The following is a 12,567-nucleotide window of genomic DNA, read 5'->3' on the forward strand; positions in this document are numbered from 1 at the left end:
ATGAGAGCATGAGGGTGGGAATGGATGTTTGTGTCTGTGTGTGCCTGTATGTCTGTGTCTATATGTCAGGTTGGGTATCAGACGCCACCTCTCTGGGGACACCTCAGGCCCTCCAAGGTTTGGAGGCCTATCTCCACCCACCACCACTTCCCCTGCCGGTGGCGGACTCCCTCAGGTGTCGGTGTGTTGGTGGTTCTTTGTGTCTGGGGGTGGGCGTCCGGGTACACACCGGCTCACTCCTTGGCGGCCGCTTGTCGGGGCCTGGGGCCTGGGGCTCGCTCGGGCCCCTTTGGAGGTGGGGTGCCCCCGGCCTCTCGGCCTAGGGCTCGGTCACTCAGGCGCAGCTGGGGGCCGGCGGAGCTCACGGGCGCGTCACTGCAACCCCCCCTGGCTTCTGCTCCGCGGCTGCTGAGTGAGCCCTCATCTGGGACTCTCCTCAGCTCTTACTGGAACAGTGGCGCGGCTGCCCCTCTGTTGGTCTTCCATGGTCTCTTGTGTTCTGGGGGCCTCTGGATGTCTGGAGTTTTGATCTCCTCCATACCCGCTTCACACCCTGGAGGATGGGGCTGTGGCCCCCCCACACTCCCTAGCAGATCATTACATGGAGAAACCTTTGGAATGCAAGCATGCTGATCCACACAGGTATGCACACATGGGTATTCACAGACGCGGACTAAAGCTTTCTTGGCTGCTGCCTCAAAGCACACTGTGCGCTGTCTATCTTGCGTGCTGCACAATATCGTTTATTACTTAGTAAATACTGATATCTATGACTAGCTAGTTTATTGTGATGGTGCTTTGTTTTCTCTATTATTATGTTGCTCTTTGTTGTTTGCTGTCTCCTCTGTTTGTTTGTTTGTTTGTTTGTTTTTTCTCCATACAGGTGACCCAGGAGTTTTTTTTTTTTTTTGTCTCTCTTCCCCCCCCTTCTCACCGTCTCTTCTCCCCTTGGGTTTTCTTTCTTTCTCTCCCCCTCTCTCTCTCATTCATTCCCCCTGTCCTATTTATTAAAAAAAAAAAAAAAAAAAAAAAAAATGACAAAGGATGAACTGAAGCTCTGCCATCACGTAATGTCGCATACTGCTGTTTCTGATGTCATTTAAAAAAAAAAAAAAAAAAAAAAAAAAAGAGTTTGCACAAGCAACTTTGTGCGCGCTCACGTGTGTATTCTTGTGTTTGAGTTGGTCTGGAGCCAATCGAGTGCTCAGTTCAAGACCATTTAGCAGTTTCAAACATTTTAATTGAAGAACATTCTGTAACAGCCTGTTCTGTGCTGCTGGTCCCTCCGTCTTCCTCGCTCGCTGTGTGTACTCTTGCAGCGCCATCTTTGTGAGCACGGGATCAAAGGAGAAATGTTACAAGGTAAATCTGCGGGTTTCAGTTTGTTTTGGGGATTCAGGTTTAGTCTAATGTTAAAGTTTGGAATTAAGCGTTCTGTTGTCATAGTTCAGGTTAGCTTAAAAGTAAGTGTTTCTACTCAATCTTAATATTTGCAGACTGTTTTCCATGTGATTACCTCATGAAAATGATTAATTGTCTGACTATTAACATTTACTTAAAATAAATAAATAACAAGACTGCTGTTCCTGTTAAACAAACACACACACACACACACACACACACACACACACACACACACACACACACACACACACACACACACACACACACTTTGAAATCAATAATTACACAATACTAACATTTGCATAAAAGTTTTTTTTTTTAAAAGTGTTCTGTTTGAGACAAAGTCGTCTTAACTCCTACTTAACTCTAACTTTTGGCCAAGCTGAGGCAACACACACCAGGTGAAAAATTAAAGGAAAAACTCTAATCCTACACTAGGAGCACCTGGCAGCTTTCTTTGTGCTGTTGCAGAAACTTTACTTGCATGGCCAATGAATGGTATCGTTAAAAAAAGGGATATCAATCCTTTTCCTCACCGCATTTCTCCCTTTAACATAGGACAAGGAATTTGGTAATTTGGGAGGGGCTGTTGAGGTGATTTAGGTATCTGTCTGGGATGCCTAGGGTGTTTCCCAGGCGCTTCCTAGGTAAGGGTGTCTTAGGTATGTTCAACTGAAAGTACGCCTCAGGGTAGACCCAGGACATGCTGGACAGATTATCTCTCTGAGATTGCTTGGGAACGCCTCAATGTCTCACCAAAATAGCTGGAGTACGTGGCTGTTTAAAGTGTTGCCCCGCGACCCATACCCAGATAAACATCAGAAAATGTATGGATTGTTGAAGTATATGCTGTGATCTGACTGAGTTTCAATCTAGTGATCTTGAATCACTAGATTGAAACTCACCAATAGAAGATCTGGGACTTACATTGTAAGGTGGAAGCATTTAGGAATCTCAGGCGTGAAGTGACAGACCGAAGTTACAAAGTGAGGTCCCGGAGTGTGAATGTGCATAGTAAGTAAAAGTCACCAAAATCAGTAACTCTGCAGAGTTTTAAACCTTCTCGGGCATTAACGTCAGCACAAATGTAGAAGACTGACCGTGCTGTACACCAGCACCACAATTATCAAAACAGAAACAAAGTGAACATCACCATCACCAGAACACCAGTTTGCCTGTTGTGGAGGAATGTGGTGGCCCAGTTTCATTAAGACAGCTGGTGTTTTTTGTGTCTTTTGTTTTCTATCTGTCTGTACAGTTTAACAAATGAACTGTAATGAATTGTACTTTATCATTTTAATATACTTGGCTTTGTTCCACCTGATTTTAAATGCAAACTCAAGATGGGCATACTTTCCACCATTAATGTTCCACATGCTATTAAAAACCTTTTGATGACAGTCTGATCTGCTTTCCTGTTGCATGGAAATCCTTTTTCAAAGCTTTACCTTTGTTGTTGTGCTTTTGTTGCTGTGTTTTTATGCTGCATTATGACGCACATCCTCTATTTGACTGGGAAATACTGAGAGATCCACACAAACAGACCAAAACGGGTACAGAAAGGCAATTATAGACTTATTGTCTCGCCACATTTTTGCTTCCCTGGTGAGAGTGGTTCTGCCACATTCAGGTCACAATGCTGAGGATAAACTAAACCACAAAGCCACAAGTAATGGAAGTTTTTCAGGTAGGATGAGACAAACACCACCACATATTCAGCTTCCTCTAAGTGCTACACCTACACAGCAGCTGACTATAGCAGCTATGAATACATATATTCCGCACCATTCAAGTTGTTGTGTCAACCATGTAGTTACATTTCTTGGGAGGTGCACATAAGATTATGTAGAAGGTTGTGGTGTAGGGTTAAAATGGGGTTCTGGTTATGGTGTAGATCTGACGCAGATGTATGATTCACATGTCACGCTTGTGGTGATGTGAGTTTTTTGAGCCTTGACTGAATGTTTCTGCTGTACCCTCTAAGGCTTCAATAACCAGACATAATCTGATAGTGCAAATAACTGAGACAACACCTCATTGGGGAAGTAATTAAGAAGTGGGATCCTTTTCTCACTGACTTTGCAGGTTTGGGGAAATTTCCATGTTGGCCTCTCTTTTCAAACCTGCTAGCTATGTCCATCTTTTTTACATGAACTCCACAGGATAATCTGATTCACAAGCAGATTATATACTTAAACAACCATTACCAAACAAAAGTCTTTGGAGTATTCCTGTTGCATTTAGTTAGCTCAGTGTTTTCCCATAATTCAAACAAATGATGACAGAATTTTTCCCAGTCATTAAAGCAATGGGAGCTGACGGCAGAGGCTCTTGTAAAGTGTTATGCCAGCACATCCTGATGGCTTATCAGCCAAAATACATTCAACTTTTAATGTTTTGTACCTCTTCCTTCCTTTGCATCAAGACAGGAACCCAAACTTTTTGGCCATACAAATGCATGCATGGGCCATTCAGAGAGGACTGCAGGTAAACAACACACACATCTTGCATCCCTTTGTTCCATGCTGATTCAGAGTGTTTTGTTTCCTTCAGGTAGGGAGCCAGGAAAACACGGTGGAGGTAAAAATGGGCGGAACCGGCGACGCAGACCAACCAGCTTCCTTTCATTTCAGGTTTCCAATGCAAGTCTTTATCCAGTGCTTTCTGCAGAACATTTAATGGCACCAAATCTTTTCCAAATTATACTTAGTATCATTTCTCTACTAGTGCCTAATATTTTGGAATTGTTTTGTTGTTGTTTGTGTTAAATTATTAGACAGCTGCCTGTGAAATATGCGTGTCACGGTACAGAATTTATTGTAATTAATGTAATTATCAATCATGATGTTCTTAAACTGCCAAACTTTGTGGATTGAAAAATGAGTAGAAGGAAGTGTCAAGAAACAGCAATTCCTGTAATGACCAGCTGAGGCTGACTTAAAAAAAAGAAAAAAGTTCATCTCAAAATAGTTCTTCTACTGGACTTAACAAGTCCTGGTGGTGTTGGGTTAGTTCAGTTGCACTGCACTGCATCATGTGACAATTAAAAACTACACTTTAGCAGTGGCTCAAGGTCAAAGCAGGTCAAACTTCTCCGTCTCTTCGTCTCTAGGGTTGCGGTCGTGGCCCCTCCTCCTGCACTTTTCCACTGCTGGTGCTAGCAACAATCTCAGGTAACATGTCAGTTAACTTGACACCTTGTGCTGCATTTATTTTTAGTTTCTTTTTATCTCTTATCTTTTCAGTTCCACCTTTTCACCACTTCTTTCACACTAAACTCTGTTCTACACAACGAAGGTAGGGGTGGGGTGTTTGCGTTAAGAGATTTGATTGGGTAATACAGTGTCAGCAATAAAAATGGATGAATGAGCTGCTGTCAGTGCTTGTAGGACCAGTTGACCCATTGGCCCACTGGCCAGCTGAGGGCAACTCCTCTTGTCAATGTAGTGATATAATTTAATATAATTTTTAAAAAGTAAAAGCGTGTCCGACTTTCTCTACAACAAGAGTTTTTGTGGTGTCTTTCAGCACTTTTTGAAAAGGATCATTCCATTTAATCAGAGGCTACAAAGGTAAAATGAATATCTATATTCAGCAGGTAAGCAAAGTTAAATCACACATGCACACACAGACACACTTAATATAAGTTTAGGTTGAAACAATGTAAATCAGGTAAAGTATTCAGCATCAGGTTGCAGCTTTGTGCATCTCTCACTCTGCCCATTTCATGTGGCAAACTAAAATTTACTGCACGAGAAGCTGGTATGTATGGCTTGTACCGCAAGGCTGCATACATGCACTAAAGTGCATGTTTGGTGTGCACTACGGTGCACCACAGATACTGCCACAAAAGCAGAAAGCCTGTAGGCAGATGAGCAAGAGAGTATCTCATTCTTGCTTTTTTTGGACAAGTTGGACAAGTTAAATGTTAACAACAGGTTAATATGAATCTCAGGCCACCAGACCCAGTGATTCAGATGGCAGTCTGCCACTGGTCTGTTGAGTTCACTTTCATATCTATGGTATCACTTTATTCTTTTAGCTTTACTACAATTAATCACTTTTAGTCATACTGGTGAAAAAACAAAAATGTAATGCTGCTTGACTATAATAAATTAGATTATCAAACCAGGATGAGGCTTTTATTTTGAAGACACCAAACAGCATATTTCTTACCACATTAGCATGATATAATGGGTGTACAAGTGAGATGGGTCTCCAAATCTATATTAAAAAGTGTCTGGAAAAGTAGCACAAGCAGAAACAAGTGAGCAGCCAATGAGAGAGAGATGAAGAAGGACAAATGGCAGGCACTACATTGCTTGTTCTGGCAAACCACATTTTCAACACAGTCAACAAGTCCCTTTATCTATGCCACCATGCCTTGAAGGGCTGTGGCTTTTATTACGTGCATCAAAAATAGCTTCAGTTAAAGCTGCATGCCATGCTTTTCTGGCAGTGAACTGCCTGGAACACCATGGGAAATGAATAACACCAACCCACTTGACTCTGGGGTTGTGGAAAGGTGTTATCTGAAGAGATGAATCATCACCTGTCAGGTTTGCTGGAAGCCAGGAGGTGCTACTTGCATTGTCTGGGCATGGCTGTTCATCAACTCAAGTGAAACCAGCATTAATTCAAGCATCAATCACTAAAATTCTCCTATTTTTCGGTGCAAGGTAACCGACTTGGGGTCATTAAATGCCAGCTCACCATTTTAAACAATATATTTTCTTGGGGAAAAAATTATTTGAAAACCTTACCTAAAGCTTAACTCCAAATATGTGTTAGTTAATTACACGGGGAGTTAAATTTGATCTTTTTTTGCAACGGACTGGTTTGAAATTTCTTTTGAACATCCAGAAAAAGTAAAAGTAAAAGGCTGAAACTCGGAAGTTTCACTGAATGCTTTACAACATTAAAAATATGGATTGATAGCAGCGCTAGTAGATCTTTTTTCTTTTTACCTAAACAAAGATTTGAGCTTAATGTCTTGATTAACTTTTACTGCAACCAAACTGGGACCGTTGAGCCAAGCACTGCATTCTTGGTGTGCATGCTCATACAGTACCAACTTGTCAATCTGTAGTTTGTATCACACCAGAAAAGTGTTTAGTAAGGTTTTAAACTCACTGTGACTCAGTTTGCAACCAGTGGAGTTAATGCACCAAGCCATGATATCTCCAAAAGTTGATTCGCTTCATCTGGACGTAGCGTTTTCAGTGGGAGAAATGTTTCGTCATCATCCAAGTGACTTCTTCAGTCTCAGCTGATATATTTTGTCATTTAGGTGAGTTGATATGAAATAGATTCAAAGATTGGGCGATCGTGGCTTAAGAGTTGGGAGTTCGCCTTGTAATCGGAAGGTTGCGGGTTCGAGCGCCGGCTTGGACAGTCTCGGTCGTTGTGTCCTTCACCTGTTGCCTACTGGTGGTGGTCAGAGGGCCCGGTGGCGCCAGTGTCCGGCAGCCTCGCCTCTGTCAGTGCGCCCCAGGGTGGCTGTGGCTACAATGTAGCTTGCCATCACCAGTGTGTGTAAATGGGTGGATGACTGGTTGTGTAAAGCGCTTTGGGGTCCTTAGGGACTAGTAAAGCGCTATACAAATACAGGCCATTTACCATTTTTACCATTCATCTGTCAGTAATTTATATATATTTATTTATTATTCGGATCAAATCAATATTTGCTAATAATATTATGAGCTTCTCAAAGCTTCATATTACCCTCAAAAACAAGTTATTTTACTTATGAGAAGCGTCAACAGATAAGCTGATAAAAAGAGGAAACTAACTTTTGTAAGGGTGTGACCTGACTCAGTCATTTTTTTCTGTCAAAACCTTTCTCTGTCCACTCTTATATTAGCCTAATGCAGTGGGGACTCAGCTTGTTTTCCAACAAGCTGATCCAGGAACAGTTTGTTTTTTTCCGATTCAGTCCCAAGACACTGCGTTGCTTCAGCTGGGACTGACCCCCCCCAGTATAGCTCGAATCACGCTGTAAACAAACAGGCACTTTCCCATGTTAAAATCAGAGAGCACTTTTAGATTATAACATGAGAGAGATAGAAAGAGAGTCGTGGTATACCTTACATCTTGTTTTGACAACCAAGTTACTGGATCCCAACAGCGGTTAGAATTAATTTTCTCATTATATGTTCCTTTAAAGTCTGTGAAGGTTCTCAGTCATCCAGGTCATCGTAGTCTAAGGAGCTTGGAAAGAAAAGCGTCTGGACTTCTTTAAGTTACTTGAAGACGTTTCACCTCTCATCCGAGAAGCTTCTTCAGTTCTAAGGTCAAATGGTGGAGAGTCCCAGATTTAAACCCAGTGGGAGTTTCCCCCCAAAGAGGGACAAAGGACCCCCTGATGATCCTCTACCTAATCACATGAGCCAAGGTGTGAAAGCGGGTGTGGTTTGAAAGAGAGTGAAAGAAGCCATTTACGTCCACTGTGAGCGACCATCTTTGAATAGAGGCGCTGGTTTACGACACCAACTGTCTGCCATCTATAATCCAGTTTTGAGATCCCTTCCCAGACGCCTTAACGCCCACTCACATCCTGGGCCATCTGACCTCAGGAAATCACATGATAGGGTGGGGCTAGGTTTCACAATGAGCTCACCAGAAACCCTGGCTGATTGTGACCCACACCCGCTTTCACACCTTGGCTCATGTGATTAGGTAGAGGATCATCAGGGGGTCCTTTTGTCCCTCTTTGGGGGGAAACTCCCACTGGGTTTGAATCTGGGACACTCCACCATTTGACCCTTAGAACTGAAGAAGCTTCTCGGATGAGAGGTGAAACGTCTTCAAGTAACTCAAAGAAGTCCAGATGCTTTTCTTTCCAAGCTCTTTAGACTGTTCCTTTAAAGGATGCTGAAATTATAGTTTAAGGATCTCTGCTATTTCTACAGCAGAGATTGCTCTGGTGTAAATATAGTGGAGAGAATAAATTCTGCTGTGCACACATAGGCTCCCTGGAGGAGCATGTGTCCAATGCTTGGACAGTAATACTTTGGAACTGCTTTCTGCTAAATCCCAAGTAAAAATTAAAGACGACAAAATGTACTTAAAAGACACGTAGTTCCTTTAAGAGGAGCTTGGTGTCTGATTTCCATTCTGCATGACTGGAAGTTTCCATCAGGGTATCACATACTGGCAACATTTCAACAGGCCAAAGTTTACATTGCATTACTAGCATACACTGAAGTAATAGTCATAGCAGGTAGAATATGCTGGGGGCATATGCTGATAATAGGTCAGTTATCTTGTGCTAGCCCCTCCTATATTCACAGATGTCCATTTTTCCTTTGACTTTGGCACAGGCAGTTTTGGTACCAGGTCAGTGCTACTTTTTGCTGCTATTAGCACCTGTCTTTGTGATAGAAATATAAGGAACAATGTCGGTACTCAGAACAGCGTTACTGGAAAAGTGCTTATATGAGAATTGTCATTATTAGCAAGTGATTTTAACCATGCCACAATTCTAGATAATAGTTGAGATGCAGTACAAGAAAAGCTGAGCTGACCAAAGATGAGACTGAAAATCTTGGCTGCACACAAAAACAGCCAAACATCAACACAATCGAATACTTTCCAAAGAATTCAGTGTTTATATGAACTTCATTATCTCTCTCAAAACGGTGTCTGAAAATTTTTATTTATTTAACTGTTTCTGACTTCAGACCATATAAATATCCAATAAACATTTACTTTACCCAAATCCTTGTCCAGCAAACGTTGCTGAGGAAAAATCCCTGCTCAGTACAGCTACACACACCTGGGGGTGGGACCTGACCAGTCAGCTAGCGAAATTTGACCCCTTAGCGATGCTGGTGACATTTCTGTGTTTAGCCTGTGATGCTAGCATTGTGTGAATGTCATCAACAAATATAAACCAAATAAAAACTTAAGCAGTAAAATGAAACACAAAATTTGTGCCATTGCCAAAACCTTTTGCCTTGATGGTAAGTAAAACAGTAAAACTGACTAACAGCAGATATTTGTTGAAGTGAGAAGTCTCAGCTTTCTGTGTAATTTTATTATCTCTCCCTCCTCCCCATTCGGGGAAATGGCTATTCAAAACAATTAATTCTTTATTAATAATCAGCAATGTTTGCTACACTGGAACCCAGCTATTTTTTACTGTGACATAGTAAGACAATGGCTATCTGACATCACATAAGTTCTGACAATCTGTTTTCTGTGGGAATACAGTTACTCAGCATTCATACAATGCTTGGCCAAATCAAACCATTTCCAGTCTAGAATTTTGTTTTCAGGAACTGTTCTGATCTGGGAAGCACAAAGACAAAGAGCTTATGCAATGATTATTTAATCATTCTACTGTTTGACCCCAGCAGAGCCCAGTTTGCCTGATCAGGAAAGGCGACAAAAATAAGCCTTTTGATGGGACAGGGTGGCAAAGCGGTCAGGGGTAATTCCCTATTAATAAACATAAAAACGCTACATTTGTAACACATCCTTCACACACTGTAAATAAAGAAATAATTGGTGAGAGATTTAAGAAAAAGTTTTTCTTCTGTTTCTTACTTAGACAAGTACCTCAGAAGTAGGAAACAATAGTGTTGAGTTGTGATTTTACAGAGGAATTACCATAAAATGAGACTGTAAAGTAATTTCTTAGTTTTACACTGTGCTGCAGTCTAACAACAGATGATACAAGGCTACGGTAAGATTCAGGCTTTTATTTTGTTCTAGAAATCTGTTGCAATCAAACAGATTGGATCATTAAAATACATCACCAAACTTTAGCCTGACCGAAATGGTGTTTTTTTTACTCTTCCCTTATCTTTTCATTGTCCCTGTTTTTCAGTCCTCTTTATTGCTTTATTACGGAGCCCCACAGGGGACATGGGAGAAAAAAAAATTAAGACGGACTTTTGCGAGATCTCGCAAAACTAACTCGGGATCTCGCAAAAGTTTTGCGAGATCTCGCAAAACTAACTCGGGATCTCGCAAAAGTTTTGCGAGATCTCGCAAAACTAACTCGGGATCTCGCAAAACTAACTCGGGATCTCGCAAAACAAACTCGGGATCTCGCAAAACAAACTCGGGATCTCGCAAAACAAACTCGGGATCTCGCAAAACAAACTCGGGATCTCGCAAAACTTTTGCGGGATCTCGCAAAACTTTTGCGAGATCTCGCAAAAGTTGAATTCCAACAATGGCGGCAGCTACTTAGTTGTAATATTACTCTTTCTGGGTCACAAAATACACTTTTAAGATATTTTGAGGCGTGAATGTAGTTGTGTAAATGGCAGCAGAGAAAAAAGATGTCCTGGAACCATGGAGTTTAAGCGTCCTCACATTGTTTAGAAAACACAAAACCCCAAGTGTGGACACTTAGCTACTATTTACAGTTTAAAGTTGCCATCAGAACAAGCACTTTTAATTGTGCTTTGCTCCTCATTGTCTTTGAGTAGCAAAGTTTGACAAAACAAACCCAATAAATGTACTTTTATCTTTATTTTTAGTATAGTAATCTGCCTTGATGTATTTTTATTTTAATGTTTTATTTTGGGTATTGTATTTTTTAATATATGGAGGAAAAGTTCTGTCAGCTCTGTGTTGAAAGGGCTGTGGTCACCCAGCCGTCCTGTTCTAACAAACCCAAATGTCAGGAACAATTTCTTTAGATCTGTTCAGTTTTATTCCTATAGCACCACTTACCAGTAAGGTAAAGACCCCGCAGTGCTAATCTAGGATAAATGTTCACTTGGATTCATTGATGAAGTAAATGCAATATGGTAATCAAAGGTGAGTTTTTGGCCACTACTGACTACATATGTATACTGCATCATAGGTGGACAGACAAGGATGTAAACCACAACTTAACTGTTTGGCTGAGGCAAAACAACTACAAGGCAGTGTGTGGCAGAGCGTGGTCTGCAGCGCGGCTTTAAAGTCTGTATTAGGTCCTGAATTTGTGTTGCTGTTCCTGTGTGCGTTCGACTGCTGCCATGCTGAAAATCATGGAAACTTGGTCAGGTCTGCCGTGGATTTATTACAGTGGTGACAAAACCCAAGATTGGCTGAAATGTTGGCTGACCTAGAGGCCATGCAGAAGGAACAGGCAGCTGTGGCACACCCTCACCAGGAGGAGCCGCAGAAGCGGACCGAGCACCAGATGCAGGTGATTGAGGATCTGGCAGCTAAGATCAGGTCCTGGCCGCCACCGCGGCCATCCCCACCGGCGTCTCCCAAATGTGTGCGAGTGGCTGAGGTCTGGTCTACTCTGACACCTGTGCCGGTTCCCAGGGTGAGGGCACCCAAGGCACAGCCTCCCTCTGCACCTGTACACACTCCGTGGGTGGGAGCAGCTAGTGCCCGGCAAGAGCCTGCACCCGTGCCTGTTCCCTGGAGGAGCTCAGCTGAACAACTTCCACCCCCACCACCTGTGCATTCACCTGCTCAGAGGTTGAAGAGCCAGCAGGTCCTGCCCAGCTGGAGCCGGAGGTTGAAGCGTTGGAAAGATGTGCTCGGCCTGGGGTGGTGGACAACGTGCAGGAGAGATCTACCTAGCTGGGGTCGGAGGTCGGGGCCCGCAGGTGGTGTGCTGTCCAGATCAGCCTCACTTTCACCAGACACAGCTCTGGCTTTGAGCACAGAAAACCCTGCCTACATGCTCTTCACACCTTCTATTTGCAAGGGAGAGCCAATCAGAAGAAAGTTGATTTAAAGGGAGGGTAGCAAAAATGGCTTATTTCATGCAAAATGAGCTGAAGGACTGCATCATGGCCAAGTATAACATAAAAATGCTTCATTTCTAAACTGGGATTTATTCAAATCAACTGTAGTGGATTCCAAGAATTAAAATATGAAGCTGAGAATAAGCAGAATAGCTTCAATATAAAAAACAAATGGATTACTGCCAACATTAAAAGGTACTTTTATATTAGAGTTTCATAGCTTTTCAGCACTAGAGGTTGCTGCTCCACCTACAGACAGGTGGCAAACAACAAGTATAAGGAAAAATAATGGATCCTTTGCAAATAATACAAAGTTGTTATGAGCGATAACCTTTACTTTATGATTCTTTTTTAAGCCCCATGGGAGAAAGTGAATGGTTTAAAAAATGGTGTGAATAATATAATTACAGTTACCAGATCTCACCCAAATTCAACAATAATGTGACATTTTGGA

The 12,567-nt window shown here is 42.1% G+C and overlaps 1 long non-coding RNA gene across 1 annotated transcript; it reads left to right on the plus strand.

Annotated features, from left to right (window-relative positions):
• Positions 1-1,218: 1,218 nt before the first annotated feature.
• LOC111500457 (uncharacterized) lies at positions 1,219-7,590 on the plus strand. Its single transcript, XR_002721114.2, has 4 exons — positions 1,219-1,362; positions 3,958-4,037; positions 4,517-4,577; positions 4,933-7,590. It is a non-coding gene; the product is annotated as an uncharacterized LOC111500457 (long non-coding RNA).
• Positions 7,591-12,567: the final 4,977 nt, after the last annotated feature.

Source organism: Maylandia zebra, linkage group LG13, assembly GCF_041146795.1.
Source record: "Maylandia zebra isolate NMK-2024a linkage group LG13, Mzebra_GT3a, whole genome shotgun sequence".
In the NCBI taxonomy this organism is placed as follows: domain Eukaryota; kingdom Metazoa; phylum Chordata; class Actinopteri; order Cichliformes; family Cichlidae; genus Maylandia; species Maylandia zebra.